The sequence below is a fragment of the Monomorium pharaonis genome, chromosome 2, assembly GCF_013373865.1.
Source record: "Monomorium pharaonis isolate MP-MQ-018 chromosome 2, ASM1337386v2, whole genome shotgun sequence".
NCBI classification, from domain to species: domain Eukaryota; kingdom Metazoa; phylum Arthropoda; class Insecta; order Hymenoptera; family Formicidae; genus Monomorium; species Monomorium pharaonis.
This window is the reverse complement of record NC_050468.1, coordinates 11,175,937-11,182,666: the sequence shown is the minus strand read 5'-3', so window position 1 is coordinate 11,182,666 and position 6,730 is coordinate 11,175,937.

Below are 6,730 nucleotides of genomic sequence, written 5' to 3'. Positions count from 1 at the left end.
CAAGCTCGCAGATTAGACGTACTGTATCAACACACTGTTAAAAGTACTCCTCCTCGTTAGCGACTTACACGCGACATCTCGGAGTTTTCAGACTTTAAGAACTGTGCCATGAATAGTTCTCGTTGAGAGCTTAACATCTCACAGTTGTTTCTCCGCTGGTCCATTTTTCTCTACACAGTCTCCTTAAAATATTATCCGCGTAGTGTAATTAAATGAAACTTTTTGCTTGTTTTTCGATTCTCTGAAAGAAGTTTATATTCTCTTTCGCGGTTTTCAAAATTTTTTCCACGAGAAGAGTATAATTATTTTTTTTTTTTTTTATGTAGAGTTATCGTCATGTCGATGTAAATGTTAAACAAGCGCGGCGTGAAAATAATTAAAAGTTTGCTATGTTGATGAGCTTTTCAGACACGGCGCGTCGCGACATTGTTCGCCATTCCGGGAGCGTTCCGACGCGACGACGACGGCGCGAAACTTTATGAAAAAAATCATTACGTCGCAATGCCTGTCACGCAAGAATTTCGTTATAATTAAGCTCCCACAGTGTTATATACGCGTATATATCTTCGCGATACTTTCATAAATTTATTGTCCCTCCCGGAATTTTTGGAAGATGCCTGAAATTATTTATTATGTCGCTTCTGCATAACAGGCAAAATTGTAATTTTATTAAAGATATACTCGAACCACGCCGGCAACGCTGTGTGTGTGTGTGTGTCACACCCGTTAAAAGAATGTATTTAAAATTTCGACGCAAATCGAAAGGTTGGCGGTAAATGTCAGGGGTTATCGAAATACGCCGTACTATCTTCGCGGCCGCAAGTATTATTTCCCGCGATCGTTTTTCATGTCCGATATATAGAAAGGATAGCGCAGCTCCCGCGACTTCTCATCGATCCTCCGTATATCTGCATTCCGCCTCGTGGTGTTTCCCCGAAAATATGGCCACGAAATGCTGGATACTGCGACGACGATACGGTTAGCTTCGAGAATAAAATATCCACCGGCGTATGAAATATTTCAAGACACGTCTGTCGATAGTAATAACGTGCAGTGTATCGAAATGTGCTTTTCGGCAAACTCCCTCGACCGTGGTGGTACGTACCGGCGCGGCGCGGCGTACGTTTCCCCCTTTCTTTCTCGCTCCAACCCCCCCGAGTGGAATCCACGCGGGTCGCGATTATAGACGCGCGGTGTATTCCATAAACACACGCGCTCATGGTATAGAAGTAATTAAAAGTTTCGCCCATTGACGAAGTTCGCGCCGTTGGATACAAGCGGCGTTGCTCGCGACGCTTACAGAAGCGTCTGTTGGACGCGTGCTAAAGGCAAACGATTGGTGTTTCGCGTTGGAATTGTTTACTATGATCACAAGCGTAATGTTGTAGGAATTGCGCGCGGTACATTCTCGCCGGGGCACTGGCCCGGGGTATAGATGCAAGTGAATTTGTAAACTTTCTAAATGCAAATTTATTTTTAAACGTAACGCTTGCTTGCTTTTGAACATGAAGGTATTTTTTGTAGTTGCCCTTAATTCCCATTGGAATGAGAGATTAATGGTTTTCTGCGGTCCACATGTTTCGTTGCGTACAAAACGAGAAAATTATCTATTAGGGATTTCCCCGAATACGCACCCAACGTCGGTTTTCATATCGATGTCATTAAATGAAACGTCAAATCTTATAAGATACATTAAAATGAATCGCGACTGATCGAAAAATGCCTTTTAAATAATTTTGAAGTTATTTTGATACCATTTTAACGTCATGACGTGATGGTTTTTTGCTCTACTTGGACACATACGATATGAAAAAATTACTGGCCGCAACAGGCTGAACGTTTAGAACAATGCTCTGATATGTTTGCAAATCGATGCCATTAAATAAAACATACAGAATCTCGCGAGAAAAGGGATTGAAGGCGTTGTGTTCAACAAATTCCATTTTTCGACATGGAATTATTAAAACTGTTTTTTTTTTTTTTCAAGGAAGAACAACGGGAATGATGGTCTATCGGAATTGCCGGCAAAGTTTTGGAACTCGCTAATATATTACGGTAACGCGAGAGTTCTTCTCCCGTGCCAACGAAAGAAAGTTCGGAGCCACTATCGTGGGCTTATGGATTAGCGCTTTTAATTCTAAACGATTTCAACTTGCAATCGATTCCTTCTTTATACGATCGGACAGGCGCGAATATCTTTCGATAATTGTTTCAACAATTCCTGATACATTTCACCAGAGAAGAAATATCGCTGCGTAGATGCATGGCGCATGGCCGCATAGAATAATTGGAATCGTGAAATCCGTATCTGAAAGATATGAATACCTACAAACTCGTTTGCGAATCAATTCTTCCTTTCTTTGCGGGAGGAAAAATGTATTCCCCAATATATCGCGCGCTCCATTTACGGAGAAAGAATGTGTAATGTGTAATTTTCCTTTTACACATTGATATCTAGAATTAAAAGCATTATTGAAAAGTATTAAAACATTAATTTTTCTGCTGTATAACATGCGTACTAGGATTTTACGAATTGACTTTTAATCAATGGTTATTAATTTTTTAGAGTTCCTTAAATTTGTCACGAGCGTTATTGAAACTCGTTGCATCGGGTGGGGCCGCGTTATCAGTAGTCGAATCTATGATCGATATTCACGATAATGTCGACCGGTATGACGCGTCGCGGAAAAAAAGAGACGAAGCGATGGGAAAGGGGAAAGAAACGCGAAGGAAAAAAAAGAAGCGAAAAAGCATCGAGCGGCAATAGCCGTGTGGAGCCACAGGTATCCCGCAGAATTGCGCGACTTTTGGTCTGCACCGACCTACAGGTTGTTCCAAACCTCGTCGAGCCGCCTCATTTCTATCTGTCAACTTCCTTCCACACTTCGGAAATTTATTGCTTCGCGTCTTCGTCGTACAAGAAATATCACCCGTGGAATAAAAAGAAATGTAATTGGCTTTAACACGCGGTAACGCGCGCGACGGAATGGTATTTGAAAAACATTTTCAAGAAAAAATACTTTGTGCGCTTTATTTATTTTTTTATATTAAATTTTATTTTATATATCTTCAGTTGCGCGTTACTTTTGCAAGATCTTTGCAGTGTAGAATTGCGCTCTTTATCGGATAAATTCTTTCGGAATCTGTGCGTATTGAATGTTTCCAGGATCGCATTATATATAGACCGAAATGCAACAGCCTCGCGTTTAACGAGTAATGATTAAACGCGCCGCGCTGTCTCGCTCGGCAGACGAGCCGCCGTAATTCACGGGCGCCTCGGCAATATTTCACCGCACATCTCCAAATCGGCAAAACTCTTCCTGCACTCGACTACATTTTTAATAAATCAACCGTACTGCTCGCCCGTACTCTCGCCCGACCTTCCATCTCCTTCGCACGCCGCCCTTCTCCGCCACCCTTTTCGCCCTTTCTCGCCCACGCGCAGCGCTGGATTCAGGTACACGTCCGGGCTTTGCCGCGCAAAATTTTTTTCTTTTCATTCTAAGGCGAGACTCTACTTTTAATTCTAAGATTAATAACTTTATAAATCTCTGATCCTTCTTTACAATTTTCAACAAAGGAGTGTAAGTTGAAGTTACTTAATTTCCTACAGAATACAACTAAGAAGTATGTTTGCTATATAATACACTTAATTTACAATTTGCGCAAAACAATAAAAATTGAACAGACAGAGACATCCTTTTCACCAAACGCGCTCCAGTGTAATAGCAGTATTAATCTTCTCTTTCTTCAAATTATTTTCTTTTATAATTTAATCGCTATTCATTATTACAATGTAGTCCAGGGAGGAGAACATCAACATAGTCGTCGACAGAGAGAGAGCGGGAATAAATTGGCGTAGGGAGTTCTCGTCCTTAAATCCACCCCTGCTTGGCGCGGCGTATGCGCGTGCCACGATCGTTCATGCACCCCCTCGACCCGCTGTAGTATTGATCCACGACCATCCCTCACGCCGTACTCCACCGCCACGCCGCGTATGGGGGATGGTAACAGCAGCAGCAGCAGCACCAGCAGCAGCAGCAGCGTGGCGCTGAGAGGGAGAGGAAAGCGGGGTAGAGGGAGGACTGCTGGGAAACCCAAACCGAAACCCCAACCCCGCAAAGTGAACCGAGCCTCTCCCGCTTGGCTCGCTCTTTGCCCTCCTCGGCCACACCGTCCCGTTTCATCCCTCGCACCAACACCCATGCAAACGACAATACGTGAACAACGTGATCACACAGAATTGCACGGGTGTGCATATGGGTGTATACGTATGTGTTTTGTAGGTGCGTGGAGTTCTCTGTATGAAAATCCACATAACTGAGATGCATAGAGAACGTGGTATTTATGAAATTGGGATGACTGAAAAGATAAAAAAAAAAGAAAAAACAACTCGCTGCACCAAACATTGTGCGAGCGATCTATTATGAAAGAGGTGTAAATCGCGCTTGAGCCTAGAAAATATTGTTAAAGTAAATACAGTTTTACAGTGCGAAACAACTTTTGTTTCCGTTTCCACAGCTCTACTCAATTTATGATTTTCACCAACAAGTTTTGACACACAAAGCGAAAAATATTTTTTCACTTTCTAGAATAATAGTTTCAATCTTTGTACTTGCAAAAACATTTTACATAACAAAATTTCTTTCTATTACAAAGTAAAAAATATTTAAGATTGTAATAGGGATTTAGATTGTTTCGCTGTTGCTCTTCTTAATTTAAAAAATCCAATCACTTCGCTCATACTCGTTTGCACCGTGACATTCAACATGGCTGCGTGTCCCACCGACTGACGAGAAAATGAGAAAGGGTGGCCGCCGGTGGTCGGTGGGGGTGACGGCGGCAAAGGGGTGACGGAGCGCGAGCGAAAGGGAAAATCATGGAGAAATGCGAACCGTGTGCGTTTAACCCCCGAAAAAGAAATTTATCGTGAATCCACTTTGAGAGAAAGCGAGTTCTCCGCGAAGCACAAAGGATCCGAGTATTGTTTACTCTAAAATGATGGGAGGGAGGGGAGACGGGGATGTATCGGGGGATGGCTCTGGGGTGGTTGACTGGAAGGAGAGAGGATTGCCGAGAATTCGACCACGCGATAAAGGGATGACATCGGTGGCTCGCTCGAGTTGGCAGACCCAGACTTTCGACCCCCCCCCCTTTTCTCTCTCTCTCTCTCTCTCTCTCTCTCTCTTTCTCTTTCTCTTTCTCCCTTTTTATTCAGTGGCTAAAAAGCGAACGGTCGGATGAAAACGAGAGGACGTCAGTATGCGAATTGAGGTGGCCGATTGTACGTATTCACAGGGCTTTTTGTTTCCCGCGGTCTCTCTCTTGCTACGCTGCGAAATCTCTCTAAGGAAAATGGCTTATTAAATACTACAATATCGATTAGAATTTTTGATCAAACCACTATGAACTTTGTTTTGCTTATCCGAAAGCATGACATTATTTTATGCCATATAAGGCCGTAATTATTTTACTACGATTGTAAAACTATTTGAATTTTCTATGATAAATATGATGATCAAATTGGAAATTGTTAAGACGAATATATAGTAAGTTAAGATACATCAAGAATAAATTAATTAAGAACTTTTTATATTAAAACATTTTTATAAAAGCAATGAGGTAAATTATACCATTATTTATTTATTTATTTATAAGTATTGATATTTTTAAAATAAAAATCTTTAGGCAAATATGGAATATACGTGTGCATTGCACGAGCGAAAAATTGTGTTGATTTTGAGTTTAAAAATGTAACTTTATTGTAAGATATTTCGGTGACAATTCTATTTCTTTTCTACGTTGAAATATTATTTCTGTTAATCGTTTTGCATATTTCTTTTCGCTAAGCTTGTTAGAGTATGACGTTAAGCAATTTGATACAATAACGAGAAGTAGCGAAAAGTGGATGGCGAAATTTCTAAAGAACTGGTCGTCGTATTTATTCATGAACTTCTTGTTTCGTGGTCTTATTCAAGCGACGATAATTAATGTCAAATTGCTCGTAGAGCTCCGTATATTTACTTGTTAAGCAAAAAGTGATATTATATTATTGAAAAATATATTGAAGTTTGTACCTTTTAAGTGTAAACTTAATTTTGTTATTTTTTAAAATTTGTTAAATTTATGTCAAATAGTTTGGTAATTGTTTCGGTAATCAGTTTTTAAAATCAAATTTTTTATAAAATATAAAACTCTTTATATATATATATATATATATATATATATAAAGAGTTTTATATTTCATAAAAAATTTGATTTTAAAAACTGATATATATATATATATATATATATATATATATATATATATATATGAATAAAAACTATAATTGCACATTTATTTTATTAATAACACTTTAGATACCAAATAGAATTTTAATATTAAATACTCATCAGCTTTTTTTAACCAGAAAGTGTTCTTATATTTGAATTCAAATCTAAAGTCTAATATACAATCGCTCTTTGTTTTCTGTTTCTTGCTTTTCGTCTACCGCATTTTTACCTTCGTACTATTTTATGGGCAAATCAGTCTCTTGTCTCTTTTGGAGTTTGTACTCTTTTTATCTTGTTAATTTCAGTAAAACATTATACGAAAAGGTAAAAAAGCAATGTGCAAAAAGCAAAAAAAAAACGGAAAACAAAAGGTATATTGTAGATTAGCTTTTACCTTAGTTCTATTATATTAATTTTTTCTTTTTTTATTTTTAAAGAAATTTTATATCTTTAGTTG